The sequence below is a fragment of the Saimiri boliviensis genome, chromosome 13 (assembly GCF_048565385.1).
Source record: "Saimiri boliviensis isolate mSaiBol1 chromosome 13, mSaiBol1.pri, whole genome shotgun sequence".
Taxonomy (NCBI): domain Eukaryota; kingdom Metazoa; phylum Chordata; class Mammalia; order Primates; family Cebidae; genus Saimiri; species Saimiri boliviensis.
Window position 1 is genome coordinate 36032252 of NC_133461.1, and position 24043 is coordinate 36056294.

A 24043-nucleotide genomic window follows, 5' to 3' on the forward strand; every position below is an offset into this window, starting at 1 on the left:
AATGAGAAGGCAAGATTAGAGAAAAAAGGGTAAAAAGGAATGAACAAAGTCTCCAAGAAATATGGGACTATGTGAAAAGACCTAATCTACTTTTGATAGGTGTACCTGAATATGATGGAGAGAATGAATCCAAGCTGGAAAATACTCTTCAGGATATTATCCAGGAAAACTTTCCCAACCTAGCAAGGTAGAACAATATTCAAGTCCAGGAAATACAGAGAACACCACAAAGATATTCCTCAAGAAGAGCAACCCCAAGGCACGTAATTGTCAGATTCACCAGGGTTGAAATGAAGGAGAAAATGCTAAGTGCATCCAGAGAAAAAGGTCGGGTTACCCACAAAGGGAAGCCCATTAGACTGACAGCAGATCTCTCAGCAGAAACCCTACAAGCCAAAAGAGAGTGGGGACCAATATTCAACCTCCTTAAAGAAAAGAAATTTCAACCTAGATTTTCACATCTAGCCAAACTAAGCTTCATAAGCGAAGGAAAAATAAAATCCTTTGCAAACAAGCAAGTACTCAGAGATTTGATCACCACCAGGCCAGCTTTACAAGAGCTCTTGAAAGAGGCACTAAACATAGACAGGAACAACCAGTACCAGCCACTCCAAAAACATACCAAATGGTAAAGAGCATCAACACAGTGAAGAAACTGCATCAACTAACGGGCAAAACAGCCAGCTATCATCAAAATGGCAGGATCAGATTCACACATAACAGTATTAACCCAAAATGTAAATGGGCTAAATGCCTCAATCAAAAAACACAGACTGGCAAATTGGATAAAAAGCCAAAACCCATCAGTGTGCTGTATTCAGGAAACCCATTTCACATGCAAGGACACACAAAGGCTCAAAATAAAGGGATGGAGAAGATTTACCAAGCAAATGGAGAGCAAAAAAAAGCAGGAATTGCAATTCTCATCTCTGATAAAATAGACTTTAAACCAACAAAGATCAAAAGAGTCAAAGAAGGACATTACATAACGGTAAAAGGATCAATGCAACAAGAAGAGCTAACGGTCCTAAATACATACACACCCAATACAGGAGCACCAAGATACATAAAGCAAGTTCTTAATGACTTACAAAGAGACTTAGACTCCCACACAATAATAGTGGGAGACTTTAACATCCCATTGTCAGTATTATACAGATCAACCAGAGAGAAAATTAACAAGGATATCCAGGACTTGAACTCAGACTTGAACCAAGGAAACCTAATAGACATTTACAGAACTCTCCACCCCAAATCCACAGAATATACATTCTTCTCAGCACATCACACCTACTCTAAAACTGGCCACATAATTGGAAGTAAATCACTCCTCAGCAAATGCAAAAGAACGGAAATCATAACAGTCTCTCAGACCACAGTGCAATCTAGTTAGAACTCAGAATTCAGAAACTAACTCAGAACCACACAGCTTCATGGAAACTGAACAACTGGCTCTTAAATGTTGACTGGATAAACAATGAAATGAAGGCAGAAATAAAGATGTTCTTTGAAACCAATGAAGACACAACATACCAGAATCTCTGGGACACATTTAAAGCAGTGTCTAGAGGAAAATATATAGCAATAAATGCCCACATGAGAAGCAAGGAAAGATCTAAAATTGACAACCTATCATCAAAACTAAAAGAGCTAGAGGAGCAAGACCAAAAAAAAAAAAAAAAACTCAAAACCTAGCAGAAGACAAGAAATAACTAAGATCAGAGTGGAACTGAAGGAGATAGAGACACAAAAAAAAAAAACCCTTCAAAAAATCAATAAATCCAGGAGCTGATTTTTTGAAAAGATCAACAAAATAGACCACTGGCCAGATTAATAAAAAAGAAAAGAGAGAATAATCAAATAGATGCAATATAAAACAATGAAGGGGATATCACCACAGATTCCACAGAAATACAAACCATCATCCGAGATTATTAAAAACATCTCTATGCACATAAACTAGTAACCCTGGAAGAAATGGATAAATTCCTGAACAGTTGCATCCTCCCAAGCCTATACCAAGAAGAAGCCGAAACCCTGAATAGACCAATAACAGGTCTGAAGTTGAAGCAGCAATTAAAAGCCTATCACCCAAAAAAAGCCCAGGTCCAGATGGATTCACAGCCAAATTCTACCACACATACAAAAAGGAGCTGGTACCATTCCTTATGAAATTATTCCAAACAATCCAAAAAGAGGGAATGCTTCCCAAATCATTTTATGAAACCAACATCATCCTGATACCAAAACCTGGCAGAGACTCAGCAAAAGAGAAAATTTCAGGCCAATATCCATGACGAACATGGATGCAAAAATCTTCAATAAAATACTGGCAAACTAAATGCAACAGAACATCAAAAAGCTTATCCACCATGATCAAGTAGGATTCATCCTGGGGATGCAAGGCTGGTTCAACATACCCAAGTCTATAAATGTAATTCACCACCTAAAGAGAACCAAAGACAAAAACCACATGATTATCTCAATTGCTGCAGAGAAGGTCTTTGATAAAATTCAACAGCCCTTTATGCTAAAAACCCTCAATAAACTAGGTATTGATGGAATGTATCTCAAAATAATAAAAGCTATTTATGACAAACCAACAGCCAATATCGTACTGAATGGGCAAAAACTGGAAGCATTCCCTTTGAAATCTGGCACTTGACAAGGATGCCCTCTCTCACCACTCCTATTCACTATGGTGTTGGAAGTTCTAGCCAGAGCAATCAGGCAAGAAAAAGAAATAAAGGGTATTCAAATAGGAAAGGAGGAAGTCAAATTGTCTCTATTTGCAGATCACATGATTGTATATCTAGAAGATCCCATCGTCTCAGCCCAAACTCTCATGAAACTGATAAGCAACTTCAGCAAAGTCTCAGGATACAAAATCAATGTGCAAAAATCACAAGCATTCCTATACACCATAACAGTCTTAAAGAGAGCCACATCAAGAATGAACTGCCATTCACAATTGCTACAAAGAGAATAAAATACCTAGGAATACAACTAACAAAGGATGTAAAGGATCTCTTCAAGGAGAATTACAAACCACTACTCAAGGAAATAAGATAGGACACAAACAGATGGGGAAACATTCCATGTTTATGGTTAGGAAGAATCAATATCATGAAAATGGTCATACTGCCCAAAGTAATTTACAGATTCAATGCTATCCCCATCAAACTACCAATGACATTCTTCACAGAACTGGAAAAAAAAATACCTTAAACTTCATATGGAACCAAAGGAGAGCCCACATAGCCAAGTCAATTCTAAGCCAAAAAAAAAAAAAAACAAAAAACAACAACAAAAAAACAAAAACAAACAACTACTGGACTTCAAACTCTACTACAAGGCTACAGTAACCCAAACAGCATAGTACTGGTACCAAAACAGAGATACAGACCAACGGAACAGAACAGAGGTCTTCGAGGCAACACCACACATCAACAACCATCTGATTTTTGACAAATCTGACGAAAACAAGCAATGGGTAAAGGAGTCCCTGTTTAATAAATGGTGTTGGAAAAACTGGCTAGCCATGTGCAGAAGGCAGAAACTGGACCCTTTCCTGACACCTTACACTGAAATTAACTCTAGATGGATTAAGGACTTAAATATAAGACCTAACACCATAAAAACCCTATAAGAAAACCTAGGCAAAACCATTCAGGACATAGGCGTAGGCAAGAACTTCATGACCAAAACACCAAAAGCATTGGCAACAAAAGTCAAAATAGACATATGGGACCTAATCAAACTCCACAGCTTCTGCACAGCAAAAGAAATAGTCATTAGAGTGAATCAGAAACCAAAAGAATGGGAAACAATTTTTGCAATCTACCCATCTGACAAAGGGCTGATATCCAGAATCTACAAAGAACAAAGCAGATTTACAAGAAAAAAACAACCAAGCCCATTCAAAAGTGGGCAAAGGACATGAACAGGCACTTTACAAAAGAAGACAAACATGAGGCCAACAAACATATGAAAAAATGCTCATCATCACTGGTCATTAGAGAAATGCAAATCAAAACTACATTGAGATACCATCTCATACCAGTTAGAATGGCGATCATTAAAAATCCGGAAACAACAAATGCTGGAAAGGATGTGGAGAAACAGGAACACTTTCACACTGTTGGTGGGAGTGTAAATTAGTTCAACCAGTGTGAAAGACAGTATGGTGATTCCTCAAGGATCTAGAAACAGAAATTCCATTTGACCCAGCAATCCCATTACTGGGTATATATCCAAAGGATTATAAATAATTCTACTATAAGGACACATGCACATGAATGTTCATTGCAGCAGTGTTTACAATAGCAAAGACCTGGAACCAACCCAAATGTCCGTTGATGATAGACTGGACAGGGAAAATGTGGCACATATACACCATGAAATACTATGCAGCCATCAAAAACGATGAGTTCGTGTCCTTTGTAGGGACATGGATGAACCTAGAAACCATCATTCTCAGCAAACTGACACAAGAACAGAAAATCAAATACCGCATGTTCTCATTCACAGATGGATGTTTAACAATGAATACACATGGACACAGGAAAGGGAGCATCACACACTGGGGTCTGTCGGGGGGAAATAGGGGAGGGACAGCAAGGATTGGGGAGTTGGGGAGAGACAGCATGGGGAGAAATGCCAGATATAGGTGACGGGGAGGAAAGCAGCACATCACACTGCCATGTGTATCCCTATGCAACAATCTTGCATGTTCTTCCCATGTACCCCAAAACCTAAAATGCAATTAAAAAAAAAAACTCAAAAAACAAACAAACAAAAACAACAGTGTGCAGATGCCTGTGGACCTGGTTACTTTTGATTCAAAAAAATAAAAGGCAGAAGGATGAAGTGCTTTCCTTTTTCCCCTCTACAGCAGGGGAGTGGAAGGGCTATATGGATTAACATCCCTTGTCAATTTGTTTAAAATATAAAGCTTTCTTTACCTTCCTTGTCAGAGATTCTGAAGGCCTCTTACTCCCTGCCTAACTAACTGTGAATCAATGCAATTTATTTACATATGTTGTCTGCCTGTTTTCTTGCCTTTCTATCAGTTTTCAATTATAAAATCCTGTGCTGAGGGCTAGGCAATGTGATACCTGGTCCTGTCTATGACTCTGGGAGGTTACTTTCCTTCCCTGTCTGAGGCTCCTCAATAAGAAGAGCAGAGGGTAGGCTGGGCACAGTGGTTCATGCCTGTAATCTCAGTACTTTGGGAGGCCAATGCAGGTGAATCATAAGGTCAGGAGTTCAAGACCAGCCTGGCCAATAAGGTGAAACCTCATCTCTACTAAAAACACAAAAATTAGCTGGGTATGGTACCACACATCTGTAGTCTCAGCTACTTGGGAAGCTGAGGCAGGAGAATCACTTGAACCTGGGAGGAGGAGACTGAAGTGAGCCGAGATCGTGCCATTGCACTCCAGCCTGGGTGACACAGTGAGACTGTGGCTCAAAAAAAGAAAGAAGAAGAAGAAGAGAAGAGGGGCTGGGGAAGGATTCTGACCTCTACTGACTCTTCTATTTCACATTCTATCATTTCTTTCCTGTCTTGGGTAATTGGAAGGATTCAGACCTCTACTTCTATCTTCATATTCTATCACTTCTTTCCTGTCTTGGGTAATTCACAGAGCCTCTGAGAAGAACACATGAGATAATAGAGTTGAAAGGGCTATGAATAACATACAGTGTCTGAGGACTGTAGCATTATGCCAACCTGCAGCTAGTCCATTTGTTTTTAAGTTCCCATAGCATTGTGTGCCCAGCTAAGAACTCTCCTGTCTCTTAGTTTTAAGTGTTGATGAAGAAACAAATTTTAAAGAAGAGAGCACAAGCAAGGGAGGGAGGCACATTTGGAAGAGCTGTGTGATTTGAGCTCTTCTCTTATTCCAGTTTTCTAGAGATGATATTTGGGCTTCTGGCTCCAACAGGAACAATCCGTGCTGTTGAGAGACAACATCCAGTGGTAACAGGAATTGGACAAAATCTGGGGGCTCCTGTTTTGGGAAGACCTGTGATTTAACTAGAGGGCTTTGCACTGTGCCACATACACCACATATTTTGCTTCCTTAGATTCCACAGCTGTCAGGTAAAGTAGAAATTGTGCTTTTTCTTAAATTAATATCTTGGATTAAGTTATCTGTCCAAGGTTGTACAGCTAGTAATGGGGAAAAGGTTTCAATTCAGATTTCGATGACAAAATGTATTTTTCTTCTCAACTGTACTGCAGGTCTCCCCACACCACACCATGCATGGCATTTTGTCAGTGTTACACAATTTGCTATTAATTGCCCTTTCATTGATTCATGATGTCAGATTTCCCTCTCAAGAAATTTGCTAACTCTTTTGAAGACAAGGACATTGTCTTTTTTCTCTTTCCTTCCTCTCAATGTATGGTAGATGCTGATATGGAAAAAGAATATTCATGACTAAGCATGGAGAGGAATGCCATTACTATGGATTGTGCTGGGAAGGAACAAGGAATGCAGGAGCTAAGTAAAGCAATTTTAAGGAAAACAATCATCAAATGATAATTTAAATAAAATTGTGAAGGATAGAATATAGGTGCACTGGTGAGAAAAAGGAGAACTTTAGAGGCACAGAATGGCTCCCACAACCATCAAGGAGGAGGAGGTGTCTGCAGGGATACCCATGGTCATGAGCATCACAGAGACATAGTGTTGTCAGGACTGATGGGGTCAGATAGAGTTTGATGATAGCACCAAAGAAAATGAATCACGTGATAATTCCAGTAAAACATCACAATGTCTTTATTTGAGTAGATCCCATTAATCTGTTTAGTGTTTCTTGGTAAACTTTTCTATTAACCCATTAGAAGGAACTCAGAGAACATCTGCTAACTAGGCATAATGAGTTTTTACACCTCACAGAATGTCACCATGAAGAACAAATGACATCAGCTGCCACCACGCTGTGGCATGCTACTTTACAAAATGATATGTTGTTATTAAGTGGTAAGGGATATTGATTTCTCAGTATGCTTCTTGCTTGCTCAATTGCTTTGATTACAACATCGACAATGTATACGTTAAATATGCTAAGTAGATACAGAAGATTTATCTTTGGGCTCTCAATAATGTGTGACCTGCTCATTGCCCCGGCAAATGACCAAATCCCCTGAGACCCACCTTGATTCTGTTCTCTCACAAGGAGTCTAGCCTTTTTTCTTTTCTTTATCCTTCTTGTAGAAACATTTAAAATGTGAGAACGCTCTTCATCTGGAGTTGAGATGGCCATGTGCTTGAAGGATGTGGTCTGGAAATCAGACAAGCTGGGCTGGGTCCCAGCTTTACAACTGATCATCAAGTCACCTACAGGTCATTCCACCAATCTGGTCTTTAGTTTCTCCCTCTATAAGGGGAGAGGTTTGCACTAAAATTATTTCTAAGATGTTTTTTAGCACTAGAATTAAATTATTTTCTTGAGTTTTAAAAAATATTTTTTTCTTAAATTCAATACACATTTATTTAGTGCCTAACATGTGTCAGGCATTGTTCTAAACCCTAGGAATATATAAATTTAAAATGAAGACCCTGTCCTCCAGAAGCTTAACTGCTAATGGATGGAGAAAGACAGTATAAAAGTAGGTATGTATCAAATTAGATGGTGGAAAGTGCTGTGAAAAGGAATTAAGCAGAATAAATAGAATCGCGTATGAAATTTTAGAAGTAGTGACGGGATAAGGAAGTAGAATGCTAATTTATTTTGGGTAGTCAGTAAAGCCCTTGCTGGTAAAGTCACTTGACCTCAGAGAAGAGAACAAAATAGAAAGCACATAACACAACATCTAGGCAAAGAGTACTCTAAATAAAAAGGATCAAAAAGTACAAAGTCCCTGAGGCAAGAGTGGGCTTGAAATGTACTAGCAATCTGTCCTCACATGCCCTGGCTTCGACAGGCATCCAGAGCTCTTCTGGAAGATACATGGTCCTTGAGTTGCCCTCTGTTCCTGGCATTGGGTCAATACAAACAGGAACCTGTTGTGGTAGCATTGGGATACTCTGGAAAATGCCTGCCCTTGAGTATTAAGAAAGACAACAGTCACCCCTCTGAAACTGGTACACTAAGAAGATAAATGTTTCAGGAGTTCATATGAGTTCCAAGTTTCCTTTAAATAAATGGACTGTCCTCTTTACAAATAGTAAACATTCTGAGATTTTTATCCCCCTGAGAAAGGCAAGGTTGAAACAGGCAATTACATTTAAGAAGAAGCTAAAAGCAAAATCTGCTCTGTGAAGGTGGGAGTGGTCTTCTGCCTATGTGTCTGCCATGAAGACAGCATTTGCAATTACAGCCACAAAATCACCTTGTAGACACTTAATAGCTTAATAAGATTTTTAATGGGTCTATTTGAAAATGAGAAACCCCACTGTATAAAATGGGCCCATAAAATGTTATGCAGCTGTGCTGTGGTCTCAAACAAATTGCAAATAGATCTCATCTAGTATCCTGTAATATCAAGTGTGGAGTTTAGTTAGCTGTAGAATTTTGGCTACACTTGTCTCCAAAAATACTTAGGAAAGACTTTACATGCCTTCAGAGAAGCCCTACAGAAACTAGTGGCTGACCGTGTGAGGAATCCTGAAAAATTTATGTTCATGTTTACTGCTCTCTTAATTACCTCAGCTTATACTGATAGCCCTCTCCTCCAAATTTCTATATATTTATATCATTACTAAATTTATTTGCCAATCTCTGCTATTAGGCAGAAGATACAAAGAACACTTTATCCTTGCCCTTCAGTTATTACCCCTTCCAAAGCCTCTAACACCTACCCAAAGGAAAAAGAGGTTAAGTGCCATGAGACTTGAAAAACCAAATGCCATAAGAATGTAGAAATAGGAGGTAGAATTGCCAATGTGAACAATCAAGAAAGACTTCCTGGAGATGGCAATAGTTTTGATAAGCCTTGAGGTGAGGACTCTTCAGAAAAATGAGAAATGCTACAGATGGAATTTGGTAGCATGTCAGCAGAACTATGAGTAAACCAAAATAGTTAGACTGAGCAAACGTAGTAAAGACTAGAAAGCATGGTGAGAATCAAGTAATGCACACCTTTTGGGAACCCTGAATATTTGAGATGGTCTCAGTTAATTGAGAGTTTATTTTGCCAAGGTTGAGGATGAACACCCATGACACAGTCTCAGGAAGTCCTGTGCCCAAGCTTGGTTTTATACATGGGGCACAGCTTGGTTTTATACATTTTAGGAAGACATGAGGCATCAATCAATATATGTATATAAGAAGTACATTGGTTCCATCCAGAAAGGTGGGGGAAACTCAGAGCAGGGAGGGGAATTCCAGGTCACAGGTAGGTAAGAGACAAATGGTTGCCTTCTTCTGAGTTTCTGATAAGCCCTTCCCAAAGGAAGCAATCAGATATGCATCTATCTCAGTGAGCAGAGGGTTGACTTGGAACAGAATGGGAGGCAAGTTTGCCCTGAGCAGTTTCCAGCTTGACTTTTCCCTTTAGCTTAGTAATTTTGGGGCTCCAACATTTTCCTTTCACACCTTGAAACAAAAGTATTAAAAATCTGGATTTAAACTAATCCAAATGGGTAAATGGGTAGACTTTAAAGGCTTGTGAACAGAAGTTATATAAAGACTAAAATGTAGCAGTACATATATTTTATACTAAAGAAAAACTACAAATGATGTCCGTGAAGTTAAGAAAATCAACATTTAAACCAGAGTGGTAGCAATGGGAATGTCAGGGAGAGATGCAAAATACCAACTCTGACCTACCTGTGCCAGCCATTCTAGGAAAATGCTAAACTGTTTGCCAATTGTTTTGTATAAAATAGTCTGGGACAGAAACTATTCCCCCCAACCTCCACATGTAGCACAGGATTGGTCACAAAATGGATCTGTATGAATATCTCTTAATTGGCTAATATGAGAAGCACTCATCTCCTGCTTAGCCTTTTTAATAGGCAATAAAGGAAGGTATTCCTTGGGTTTGTTCCAGTCAAAGAATGGGCTAGAGTCAGAGTCATGGTGTCACATCTAAGGTCACTGCTAGAAAATTTCCTCCAGGAAAATTTCAAAATATTGGCACAAGCAGCCTAAAAATGTACTTTAACAGCTATTATCCTGCTTCCTCTGCTGTGAGGAGGCAGAATGCCAGGATTCTTTGTAGCATGGGAGTCTTGAAACTGCCATTGCAAGGAGGTGTGAGAAATGAGTGACATTATAAAGGGATACAGTTTTTTAGGAGGAAATTTAGTATTATTAAAATTACTCATAAACATATTCTTTGAACCTGAACTTCTGCTTCTAGAAATCTGTTCTATCAAAATAATATTATATGTACACAAAGACAAATATATAAGAATGTCTATTACTCCATTGTCTGCCACATAAGAAAAATGGTGGGAAGTACAATGGTATAGATCATATTTCATCTATACTATATTACACAGGTCTTTTTAAACAGGGAGAAGCCTTGTACTTTTTTATACGTATCTGTCTATAGCAGGCGTCCCCAAACTTTTTACACAGGGGGCCAGTTCACTGTCCCTCAGACTGTTGGAGGGCCACCACATACTGTGCTCCTCTCACTGACCACCAACGAAAGAGGTGCCCCTTCCTGAAGTGCATTGGGGGGCCGGATAAATGGCCTCAGGGGGCCGCATGCGGCCCGCGGGCCGTAGTTTGGGGACGCCTAGTCTATAGCATGAAACATTTTACAATGAATATATACTTACGTATTAATTTAATTTTTTATTTTTATTTTTGAGACAGGGTCTCATTCTGTCACCCAGGCTGGAGTGCAGTGCTGCAATCACAGCCGACTGCAATCTCTGCCTCCCATGCTCAAGTGACCCTCCCTCCTCAGCCTCTCAAGCAGCTGAAACTTCAGGCACACAGCATCATGCCTGGCTAATGGCGTTTCTCCATGTTATCGAGGCTGGTCTTTTACTCCTGGGCTCAAGTGATCTGCCTGCCTTGGCCTCTCAAAGTGCTGGGATTACAGGCATGAGCCACCATGTCCAGCCAATTTTTAAAATATTTTAATGTGAAAAAGAAACTGGGCTAGAGTCTAAATTCTGAACTCATATCTACTGTTCATTTCATGGTGGAATAAGGGCTTTTTCAGATGTCAAACAATTTAGCTCTCCCAGGATCTGCAAGTCACATAAGTTTTCTGGGTAGATGTGTTATAAACTCAAATATAGGAGTGTGTTTATAAGAGTCATTCCCCTAGGAGGTCTGGCAGTGCTTTTTTGAACTTGATGTTATCTGTCAGAGAACAAATAGGTTGAGTGTCGAGAGAGAACACATGGAGGACAATACTGCTTTCTTATTGGTCTAATAGCGACTCTAATCTCTCCATTCACCTATCACCTCTTCTAAGAAGTCTAATTTGTAATTCATGTATTTATTTATTCATTCAAATGTTGACTATTTTGTATGTGTGAAGCATGAGGTACATAAGATACTGATTTTTGTCTTTTTTTTTTTTTTAAGGAAGATAAAAGAGTACACAGATACATAAGCAGCTATTCAATAAGGGTAGTAATAGGGGTCCACATGGTTCCTTTCCTGGTCTTTATGTCCCCAAACTGAATTTGATTATGTATTGACAGCACATACCTGAAAGGGCAAGAGGAGCTGTAATAAGATAAATAGCTGCACTGAGAATCAGAAGCTGGGGATAGTAGTCAATTTCAAATTATGAGAACTTAGACCAGCTATTCAATTTCTCCGAAACTCAATTTCCTTATTCCTGCCTCTCACACTGATTTTTCAGAGAAAACAGTCAATATAACATACACATAAGTAATGCATGTAAACTACAAAAGAGCATATCAAAATATAAATTATTTTTGGCCTGCATGGTGGCTCACGCCTGTAATCCCAGCATTTTGAGAGGCCGGGGTGAGTGAACTGCTTTGAGCTCAGGAGCTGGCCTGGACAACAAGGCGAAACCCCAACTCTATAAAAATTTTTTTTTAAAAAAATTAGTCAAGTGTGATGGCACGTATCTGTAGTCCCAGCTACTCAGCAGGCTACATTGGAAGGATCACTTCAGCCCAGAAAGCAGAGGTTGCAGTGAGCCAAGATCGCACTACTGCACTCCAGACTGGGTGAGACAGTGATATTCTGTCTCAAAAAATAAACAAGTAAGTAAATTATTTTTAATGCATTTTTATAACAGTTGGAGACTTTGTAGAAAAATCCTCAAGTTTTAAGGACACCACTGCTGGGTGAGGTATGCAGTAGAAATAACTTTTGACTATAGAGTAATGTGTGTTAAATTGTTAGCGGGAAAATAACTTGTATTAATATAATCTATTCATTATATGTGAGTATGTGTGCGTATATGTCGAAATAAAGATTGCCTCTATAAACTACCAAGATAATGACATAGGAAGGTGTTCAATAAAATGTTAAGCTGCGATAAGACCAAAAAACAAAACTGTCTATGAGATCAAATATAAACCTTCTGTCAAATCAAAGGACACAGAGTACCAATAAGGATGAAGAGGCTGCATTGACAGAGGAGAGAAATACCTTTGGTCAGGGTTTGACAACTGGGAGTTATCATCCAAGATCCTGGTTATCTCTTTCACAGCATTCAACACTCAGCTAAGGGGATAAAAGTTTCCAGTAAGCTCCTACACAGGACTCCACAAGAGACAGCTTCTCCCCTTGTGAATGAGTCCCAAAGAACCTTCTCAGATATGCCTGTTAACATCACCTAAAAAGGCATGCCACAAGGCAGACTTCATCTTTCAGTTCAAGAATTAGAATAGCATGTGACCTGCCACTACCTCCTCCCCCAACCTCTGTTGCTCTTTTAATCTAGGTTAAGGAGCAGATGTAAATATTTTCCTTTTTTTTTTTTTTTTTGTCCTGGAGACAGGGTCTCTTTGTCGCCCCGGCTGGCTTGTAGTGATACGATCATAGGTCACTGTCATCTCAAACTCCTGAACTCAAGCAATTATCTCACACAAGTAGCTAGGACCGCAGGTTCATGCCACAACACCAGGGATTTTTACAGTGTGTCACTCTGTTGCCCAAGCTGGGGTGCTGAGGTATCATCACATAGCTCACTATCATCTTGAACTACTGAGCTCAAGCAATTCTCTTGCCTCAGCCTCATGAATAGCTGGGATTACAGGCATGCCCCACCACTCTAGGCTTTTTGTTGCTGTCGTTGTTAGAGAAGGGGGTCTTGCTCTATTGCCTAGGCTGGTCTTGAACTCCTGGCATCAAGAAGTCATCTCTCCTCATTCTTCCAGAGTGCTGGGATTACAGGCATGAGCCACCATATCCTAACAGAAATAAACATTTTTTAAAGAAGGGTCCATCTCCCTCATGCTCCCGATATTTAGGTACTCTCAAGGAAAAGCTGTCTATACTAAGAAAGCTGTAAATGAAAATATAAATAAAATAAAAACTTAACTAGTGTTACTGCCCAATGGGTTCACCTTGCCCTTTGTCTGGACAGAGCCAAATTACTGAGACAGGGGAACTGTAATAAAGAAACAATAATTCAAAGTGTGTGGGAAACTCGAGTTTTATTATTACTCAAGTCAGTCTCATGAGCATTTGGGGATCAGAGACTTTAAGGAAAATTTGGTGGGTTGGGGGGTGGGCAGTGAGTCAGGAATGTTGGTTGGTTGGGTCAGAGATGAAATCACAGAGAGTCAAAGCTGTCCTGCACTGAGTCAGTTCCTGCATGGGGTCCACAAATCAGATGAGCCAGTTCATCAATCTGAATAGTATCAGCTGATCCATCAAGTGCAGAGTGTGCAAAATATCTCAAGCACTGATCTTAAATTTTACCATAGTGATGTTATCCCCAGGAACAATCTGGGGAAGGTCAGAATCTCATAGTCTCCAGCAGCATGATTCCTAAATCACAATTTCGAATCTTATTGCCAGTTTGTTAGTCTTACAAAAGCAGTCCAGTCCCCAGGCAAGAAGGGGTTTCGTTTTAGAAGAGGGCTGTTATTGTTACAGTTTTAAACTATGAACTATAAACTAAGTTTCTCCTCAAGTTAGTTCAGCTAACGCTGGGGAATGAAAAAGGACAGCTTGGAGGTTAGAAGCAGGATGGAGTTGGTTAGGTCAGATCTCTTTTACTGTCTCAGTTATAATTTTGCAATGGCAGTTTCACTAGCACTTTGAAATCCTAACACAAATGTTTTCTTTTCTTTTCTTTTTTTTTTTTTTTTTTTTGAGATGGAGTCTTCCTCTGTCACCAGGCTGGAGCACAGCAGTGCAATCGTGACTCACTGCAACCTCTGCTCCCGGGTTCAAGTGATTCTTCCGCCTCAGTCTCCTGAGTAGCTGGGACTACATGCGTGTGCTAAACGCATGGCTAATTTTTGTTATTTTTAGTAGAGACAGAGTTTCACCATGTTGGCCAGGATGGTCTCGACCTCTTGACCTCGTGATCCACACGACTTGGCCTTTCAAAGTGCTGGGATTACAGGCATGAGCCACCACGCCTGGCACAAATGTTTTCAAAAATGATGAGTGGTACATCTCCTCTGCTTTGACTTGGCAAAGGTGTATTCAAGGGTCAAAGAAAGTTCCTTGAGTGACATCACATTCATGGTGCCCCCCACCTCCACCCCATCAGCACCTTGGAGAATTATCCTTCTCCTGCTGTTCTAGAAAAGAGATCTCCCCAGAACACCATGTCCTCTCTCTTCCAAACTTGGAGTCATTTCTGATGATTCTTCAGTATACTTCAATTCCCTAAGACTTGTATATATTAAGCACAAATCCATGACAGAAATTTGACTTTATCTACCTTTTTATAGTTTGTCTTATTTTGCTTATTTTCCTGAGTTCTTTTTATTTTAAAAAATATTTTGAGAATAGAAATTTGGAAGAAGCAATAATTTTACTGTAACTTTCTTCTGAGAATCCAGAAGTACACCCTGTTAGTTCCAAGTCACGCTTAGTAAAAATCAGAAGCCACTGTCCAGGAACCGTCTCTCTTCTCAGAGGAACAGGAGATGACAGCAGATTTCCAGTAACCTTACCATGCAACACGTAAGAGGCAAGAAGCCAGGTGCTGGATTTGGTAGTTGGGAAGAATAAGCAGGCATGTACTTCAAGACGTAGACAGAGGTGCTCAGCTGCTGTCAGTTTCTTCTTTTAACGAGAGGACTCTTGGCAGCCTAAGGTTAACAGCCATTTTGGAAGAAACAGTATGACCTTGAGTGATTGTTGTCTCTTCAAATAGCAAGGCAGTTGAGAGATGTCTGATTTTTTTTTTTTTTTTTTTTTTTTAGACGGAGTTTCGCTCTTGTTACCCAGGCTGGAGTGCAATGGCGCAATCTCGGCTCACCGCAACCTCCGCCTCCTGGGCTCAGGCAATTCTCCTGCCTCAGCCTCCTGAGTAGCTGGAATTACAGGCACGCACCACCACGCCCAGCTAATTTTTTGTATTTTTAGTAGAGACGGGGTTTCACCATGTTGACCAGGATGGTCTCGATCTCTCGACCTCGTGATCCACCCGCCTCGGCCTCCCAAAGTGCTGGGATTACAGGCTTGAGCCACCGTGCCCGGCCCTGATTTTTTTTAAATCGAAGAGATACCACTGACTTAAGGCTGAAGTGCTCACAAGGTGATATTGCCTGCAAAAGTAATAAGGCAGACTGAAGAAGTGGGAGAATTTCCCTCACCCTCTATCATTATATGGACCATTCTAATATGCTACCATTCACCAAATGCGAACAAGTTATGAAGCCTAGGCTTGGCTGTGGAGTTGACTAAATAGAATGGGTAATCAGGATGGATATCACACTGCAATAAAAGTAAATTTAAGTATCATAAGCTCAGCAATTGAGAAGGGAAGAGCACAACTGCCAGAATCTTTTAGATGCCAATATGGACACTCCGTAAGTTGACTCTTCACGTAGGTCCAATCACCTAGAATACCCAGTTCCAGACTTTCAGGAGATGAAAGCCCCTTGGTCAAAAGTCAGCTCCCTCTTGCTTCACATATGCCTGAGTTCGCATTGTCAAGGTAGCCAAGCCATTTCTTTGTGAATTAAAGACAACGCTGAAATGGCAACTGAGCTTTAATATACTAAAGAATAAACAGTACTGACTCCAAATTTGGAAGAGAGAGAACATAGTATTCTGGGGAGGGCCTCTTCTCCTTTAGAATAGCAGGAAAAGGAGAATTCTTCAAGGTGTTGATGGGGCAGAGGACACCATGAATGTGACAAGACTGAAATGGTAATTGAGCTGGGAACCATAAACAAGCATCCTCCAAAGTACATGCTTGGTGTCACTCTTTGCTGATGGATAATTTTTTTTTAAAAAAAAAGGGAGTAAGAGAATTATGTAGACACTGCAATCTGAACTGGTGAAGGAAGGCGTCTGGCATATCTGAAATAAATCCCACCTAATCATTGAATTCAATCTTCTAAAATTTGCTGAGAATTTTTGTATCTAACATCATGAGAGAAGTTTTTTCCTTTCATGTGGTTTTTTTATAGTAATTTTGGCCTAAAAAAGGAATTATTTCCTCTTCTATTTTTATGGAAAATGCACATTACATTCTGCATTAAATTTTTGCTGAAATATACCAATAAAACCATGTGAATCTGAAGATATTTTGAGATGGGGGGGTACTGTTTAAGAACAAATTTAATCCCTCTGATTGGTAGAGGGATATACAAATTATCTAATTTTTATTGAGTGAGTTGAAGTAGTTTGTGTATCTTGCAGAATTGATAGATTTTATCTAAATTGTCATATGTTTGTAGAGATGGTCAGACCATCTCTAATTCTTTTGATGTACTCAGGGTTTGTAGTGATATCCTCTGTTTCATTCTTGATATTGGTAATTTGTGTCTTTTTTTTTGGGGGGGGGGGGTCTGTCCTGCTAGAGATTTGTTAATTTATTGAGACTTTCATAAAATCAGTTTTTTTCACTGATTTTCTCTATTGTTTTTGTTTTTAATTGTATTAATTCCTGTTCTTTATTTCTTTCATCTTACTTTACATTTATTTTGTTCCTTTTATTTTAGATACTTGTAGTGGGAGACTAAGTTAATGATCTGAGCTGTTTTTTTCCCTTTTCTCTAGTGTAAACCTTTAGGGTCTAATTTTTTTTTTTTTCTTTCTGAGTACTGCTTTAGCTGTATCTTACAAATTTTGATTTTTTTTTAAATTCAGTATCCTTTTATTATTTACTTTGAGATTCCTTCCTGACCCATGAACTACTGAGAAATAATTCTGTATTTCCAAAGTGTTTGGAGATTTTTTTTGGTTATCTTTTTGTATTGATCTTTAGTTTGATTCTACTGTTATTAGAGAACACATTGTATGATTTCAATGCTTCAAAACATGCTGAGGTAAGTTTTATGGTCCAGGATGTGATGATCTACCTTGGTACATATTCTTTGAGCCCTTGAAATAATATTTATCTGCTTTTTGGAGGTGGGGTGTTCTATAAATGTTGAGATTTTGTTGTTTGATGGTGCTGTTGAGTTTTCTGGTATCTTTGCTGATTTCCTAACTAGTTGTTCTATCAATTCTTGATTAAAGAGTGTTGAAATGCAACTACTCAAATCATGGATGTGCCTATTTCTTCTTTTAGCTTTTGTTTCATGTATTTTGAGGCTCTGTTTTTTTGGAGTACAGGCATTAAGGATTTCTATGTCTTCTTAGTAAATTCTACTTCAATTAATGCTTGCATGACATATATTTTTCCATCTTTGTACTTTCAATCTCCATTTATTCTGTATCTGAAGTGAATTTCTTGTAAACAATATGTAGTTGGATCATATTTAATCTGTATGTCTGTGTTTTCATTAATGTCCTAATATTGTTTACATTTAGGTCATTATTGATACGTTAGAGTTTTAGTGTGCCTTTTTGTTTTGTGTTTTCTTGTTCTGTTTGTTTCATTTTACTGCCTTCCTGTGGATTATGAAAATATTTTTCAAATTTTATTTTGATATATTAATAGTATTTTGAGTGTATTTTGATAGGTGAATTTTTTAGTGGTTGTGCTGTGTATTACATTATACATACATAACTTATCACAGTCTATTGGTGTCATCATCTTCCCTGTTTGCATAAAGAACAGAAATCTTATTCCCTTTGGATCTCTTCCCTTTCTTCTTTTATAATATTTCTGCTACCTACATGCAGGAGCACATTGTTATAATTTTTGTTTTAACTATCAAACATTATATATCAAACTCAGGAAGAAAAGAAAAATCTATTGTATTTAGTCATTTGTTTAATTATTTTGTTTTCACTTCTTACTTGATGTTCCAGAGACTTCTTTTATCAATTGCTTGGGGTTTAAACAACTTCCCTTCAGTCATATTTTTTAAGGTAGGTGTGCTGGTAATAAATCTCTTAATAGTCCTTTATCTGACAGTGTTTTGATGTTTTGATTTTTTCCTTCATCCTTGAAGGATATTTCTTACTGGATATAAAAGTCTGGGTTGTAAGCCATTATTTTTTTTCTCAACACTTGAAAAATATTATGCCTCTTTATTTCTGGCCTCCATAGTTTCTGGTGATAAATACAATGTTATCTATTTCACTTTTCCTCCATAGATACACTGTTGTTTATCACTTCAAAAAAAAATCTTTTCTTTTAGTTTTTAGAAGGTTGATCATAAATTTTCTTGGTTGGATTTCATTGGGTATATTCTGTTTAATATTCACTCAGCTTCCCAATCTATACATTTATATCTTTTGCCATTTTGAGTTTTCAGCTATTAGCTTTTTGAGTACTTTTTGACTCTATTCTCTTTTCCTCTTTTCCTCTTTCTGGGACTTTATTGACAGAAATGTTATATTTCTTATTTTCCCAAGGTTTCTGAGGCTTTGTTTTATTCATAAATTTAGTCTATTTACTTTTTGACATTCAAATTACATAATTTCTATTGTTTTATCTTCACATTCTCTGACTCTTCTCTCCCTTTATTCTGCTGTTGAGTTTATCCACTAAGCTTTTTATTTTGGTTATTTTCCAGTTGTGATATTTTCATTTGGTTCTTTTTTATATCTTCTATTTCTTGTTGAGACTTCATATACATTTTTGGAGGTTATTTTTTGTTTCGTGTTTGTTTGTGATTGCTGTTGAGGCATTTTTAGTATGCCTGCTTTACTTTTTTCCCTCAGGTAGTCCTACAGCTCTGCCATCTCAGTGTTGACATCTATTGATTACCTTGTTTTATTTAGCATGAGTTCTTTTTGGGTCTTAGGAAGATGAGTGATTTTCAAATGAAATCTTGACATTTTAGATATTATGTTACGAGGCTCTAGATCTTATTCAAAATCTTTTTTTATTCAACTGCCTTATCCTGACAACACTTTGTCAGGGGAAGGGAAGCAAGGTATCAGCTCCTCACTCTCATCACTGCCAGATAGAGGAAGAAGTTGAGGTTTCCACTCAACCTCTGTTGACATCTAAATGGGGAGATCCTCCTCAATACCACTGGGTGGATGTGATATTTCTAGCTCTCTGTTACATCTTTACAGATTCCTTTTTGGCTGGGAGGAGTAGAAAGGCTCCATTCATGGTTACCATTCTGCCTTCACTGAAACCACAGGGTAGAAGGAAAAGTGGCCCCATTGTTGCTGGGGTATGGTAAAAGTTTTGACTCTCTTCTAGGCTTTCTCTGATACTATCTCAGCAAGATTGAGGAGGGGTTTCTGGTTGTTTTCCTGGTTCTTTAGCTAGAGAGAGTAGACTTTTATTCAGACCTTTTTGGTGTATACCCATTGGCATTTCTAGGTTGTCAGATTCTCTAGCAAAACATCTGAGATGTATAAAACTTTTATTTTGCAGAAAAACCCAGAGAACTCACCATTTTATAAATCTATGTCTCCCTGGTTCCTTATTTAATCTGCCTTTCCTCTACTTTTCAGTATTTTTATGTTTCTTTTATGTATAATGTCCAGGGTTTTTAATTGTACTTAGTACAACTAGTGTGAGGAATTTCGTAACATATGTCTACTCCATCTTCCCAGATGCAAGAGTTCTCTTATGGCTTTTAAAGTAACCTTATTTGTCAGTAACAAAGATGCTGCATATAAATCCCACAAACTGATAGTTCCACTGTACTCTGGCATTGCCACACCATATCTAAGGTAGTGAATTTTATTCACAGAGTCACATTTTAAAAAAGAACAATAGCCATCAATAGCCATAGGTATTAGCCAAATGAGGTGGTTTAGTCTTAATAAAAGGGACTTGCTAATAATTCTAATAATAATAGCTTATCCTGAGTATTTTAGGTAGCCAACCACAGCACAAAAAGCTTTACAGGTGTTCTCTCAGTTGGTTCCTGCCACAACTCTGTGTGGGGAAACTGTAGTCTCTCCATCCTTAGAGATAGGAGAACCAAGTCTTAAGGAAATTGAGTCATTTGCCCAGCCCTACAAAATTGATAAGTCATGTCCAGATTCAAACTCAAGACTGTCTGACTTCAGAGCCATAGTAGAGCTTCTGAACAATCAAACAAGCTGCATCTGGACTCTGTACAAATACTTCATTACTGCAGAAATAAGTATTATTTCTTCACATGCCTGACATCTTATGATGAAAGGATCTTACATTACCTTGTTTGTAAGCACGTACTAACTACGTGCTTCTTTATGATCTTTGCATGTCTGTAATTTAGTCATTTGAAATAAAGTGAGCCTTCATACACTTCTGAGATGAGCTGGCCTTTCTTCCCCATATATCCCAGCTGGTGTATTTAAGAAATTAATTTATCAAGTTATGCATAACAAGTACAGGAAAGCTCCTCACTACCAGAAAATTAGAGTAAATGGTTGAATTTTTTTTTCTTTTTGCTGTTTTTCCTTTTATATCTTTCTTGCCTCAGTCACTTTGAATATTATATTAATCTACATGCATTTTATTCTGAATGTTTCTCATCTTGTCCTGAAGGGAAGATTTAAGTTTTAATCATGGCAAATTTTGTTCAATTCATGCTTTAAGAGCAATTCTTTTTAATCCAGTTATTAGATCCATAGAATTCATGGAAAAACAAGTTTAGAACTTTATGCTTAGGATCTTGCGAATTCTAATGAGGGTAACATTTGTTTTAACACACAGTAATTCTGTATGTGTGTGTGTCATGGTTAGGGGGACTAATTTTGTGTCAGATAAAGCTGGATTTGAACTGCTTTTTCTCCATTTATTAATTGTTAAGACCTGGGTCTTCCCCCTGTTTGTAAAAATTGAACTAATTGTAAAACTTCACCCAGGTTGGCTGTGTTGTAAGTGAGGTGATATTTAATGTACCCAGCACAATGTCTAGCACACAAACAAGGTATTTCAATAACATTAGCAATCTTCCCTTTCCAACATCTCTTATCAATATGATGAGAAAATATTTCTTTGTCAAGCAGTATATCACAAATACCTGAGCAGCCATTGTTTACTCCAACAGAAAGTAAAAAACCTTTCCTGAAAAAATGTTGCCTAGTTATCTAATGTGCACTTATCATCTGAGTTAAGGTTCTGGTTCTCAAATTCTCCAGAATACTGCCCAATAGAACTTTCCAAACAATGATGAAAATGTTCTGTATGTGTGCTGTCCAGGTCTGCAGCCAGTTAACACGTGTCTGCTGAGCACTTGAAATGTCACTAATGCCACTGAATAACTGAATTTTTAAATTTTATTTAATTTTAATTTATTTAAGTGTAAATAGTCACATGCAATTGGCAGCTATTCAATTGGGCAGCACAGCTATAGAGCCTGGTCCCCTGTAGAGCTGATTGACTTTTTCAAAGCATTAAAATGCCACTGAATTCAGTATTCACTGAAAAATGTGATAGGCTTTCCAAAAGTTTTGGAAGGTTTGATAATCAGTGCTGCAACCTAGGGCCTTCTATTCTTTCATTTTCTTTTGACCTCCACCTTCCAACTTCATACTTTTTTTATACCTTATTTCAACCCCTCTACAACATTATTCAAGCAGATGAAATCAGGTTAAACATCAAATAAATTGCTAAATCAATCAAACAGATAACCTAATAGCTATATGTAAAAGACTTTCTTTTGACACTCTTGTTTCCTTTAGTAAAGGGATGGCAGAAGGAGAAAGGTGGGCTGGTGTTTCTAGCATGTGTAGGTATCTTCTCAAAAGGTCAATTGAGATGGTTTGGTTGTATCCCCACCCAAATCTCATTGAATAATGGAGGCAGGTCTTTCCCATGCTGTTCTCATGATAGTGAATAAGTCTCATGAGATCTGATGGTTTTATAAAGGGGAGTTTCCCTGCACAAGCTCTTTTCTCTTGTCTGCTGCCATGTGAGACATGCCTTTCACCTTTCACTATGGTTGTGAGGCTTCCCCAGACACATGGAACCGTTAAGTCCATTAAACCTCTTTCTTTTGTAAATTGCCCAGTCTTGGGTATGCCTTTATCAGCAGTGTGAAAACAGACTAACACAGCAATGAAGCATGGCAATTTTCTATCCTTGCAGAAGGGTGCTTGCTGAGGGCCAAGCATCAATAAGATCAGATAGGCTTTCGTGTTAGGTCTATTAACAAGGCAAGACAAAAGCATATTAAATGTTATTGTTCTTCAGTACAGTCTCACTCAGTATCCACAGGAGATTGGTTCCAGGACCCTTAAGAATACCAAAATCCGGGAGCTGCGGTGGCTTAGGCCAGTTGTCCTGGCACTTGAGAAGGCAAGGCTACACGTTTGAGGCCAGCCTGGGAAACATAAGAACCTCTCATTCATTTAAAAAAAAATACCAAAATCTTCCTATATACTTTAAATCATCTCTGCTTATAATAATGAATACTAAACAAATAGTTGATACACTGTATTTTTATTCATTTTTAATTATTGTAATTTTTATTGTTTTCATAATATTTTAAATCTACAGTTGGTTGAATCCATAGATGCTGAATCCACGGATAAGGAGGACTATTATTCTCTGAGTCTTTTTAAGGAAAAAAATCTAATTTTTAAACTATTACATGCATCAGTCATTTTTCAAATGAAGCACAAAGAGATTTGCGCCAGATTCAGCAAATTCTAGACTTTCTGATTCCTAGGTCACTGTCTTCAGTCTTTCACTCACTAGCTTCACTCACCCTTGCACAGGGCAAAGCATTAGTACTCTCTGGAATGATTCTCTTAAAGGCTAATTGAAAACATCCTTAAGTGACTTGATTGTGTCCAAATGTTTTATGATTATAAAACAGAGGGGTTTTGCCTAGTTTCTAAAGCCAGCAGATTAGTAAAGACCTCTCAAAGTAATCCTGGCTTCTGGAGAAATGAACTCACGACATGAGATATAAGTCTTGGTGATAATGCTCTCTAACAATAAGTCCAGATCATAAATACAATGGTGATGATTCAAAGAGGAGAATACAGCATGAGAGAGAAATAACTTGAGTTGGCAAAGCCCTTCTTAACCATATAGATTAGTACTCAATAAATATCTCCTGTCATGAGGGTTTCGTACCAAGCAATGGGGAGAGGAATTTGGCTGTTTTGAGTTGTGTCTACTCTAGGTTAACAAATTACTCATGGCACAGATGAAAATTTCAAAGCAACATGGAGAAATGTGATATTACATTCAATAAGGAGGGGGATAATATTAATGTAAAGATCATGCCACTTCTCAAGGCCTAAGGTTTTCAGAGGAGAGTTTCAGTGGAGTCGACTCTAGACGCCGGTGCAGAGTCAAGGTCATGCCCTGGAAGAGCTAGAAAGGCCAGACGCACAGGAAACAACCTCCTGCTAATGAAATAAGGGAAGGCACACACCACAGTCTCCAGGCCTGCCGAAGCAGATGGCCCAACCAATGCCATCTAGAGGAGTTTGTGGCTTGGCTGGCATCATCCAGTGAGAAATCTCATTGACCATTACCAATTACATTCAATGATCATGACTACTGAACTGCAATGCACAGCTCAGTAACGTAGCCACTGTTAGCACTGCACAGCAGCAGCTGAAATAAGCCAAAGCGTTTTGCAAACCCTTCCTATGCCCATGCTCCTAAACTGAAGCTAATGCTTGCTGATAG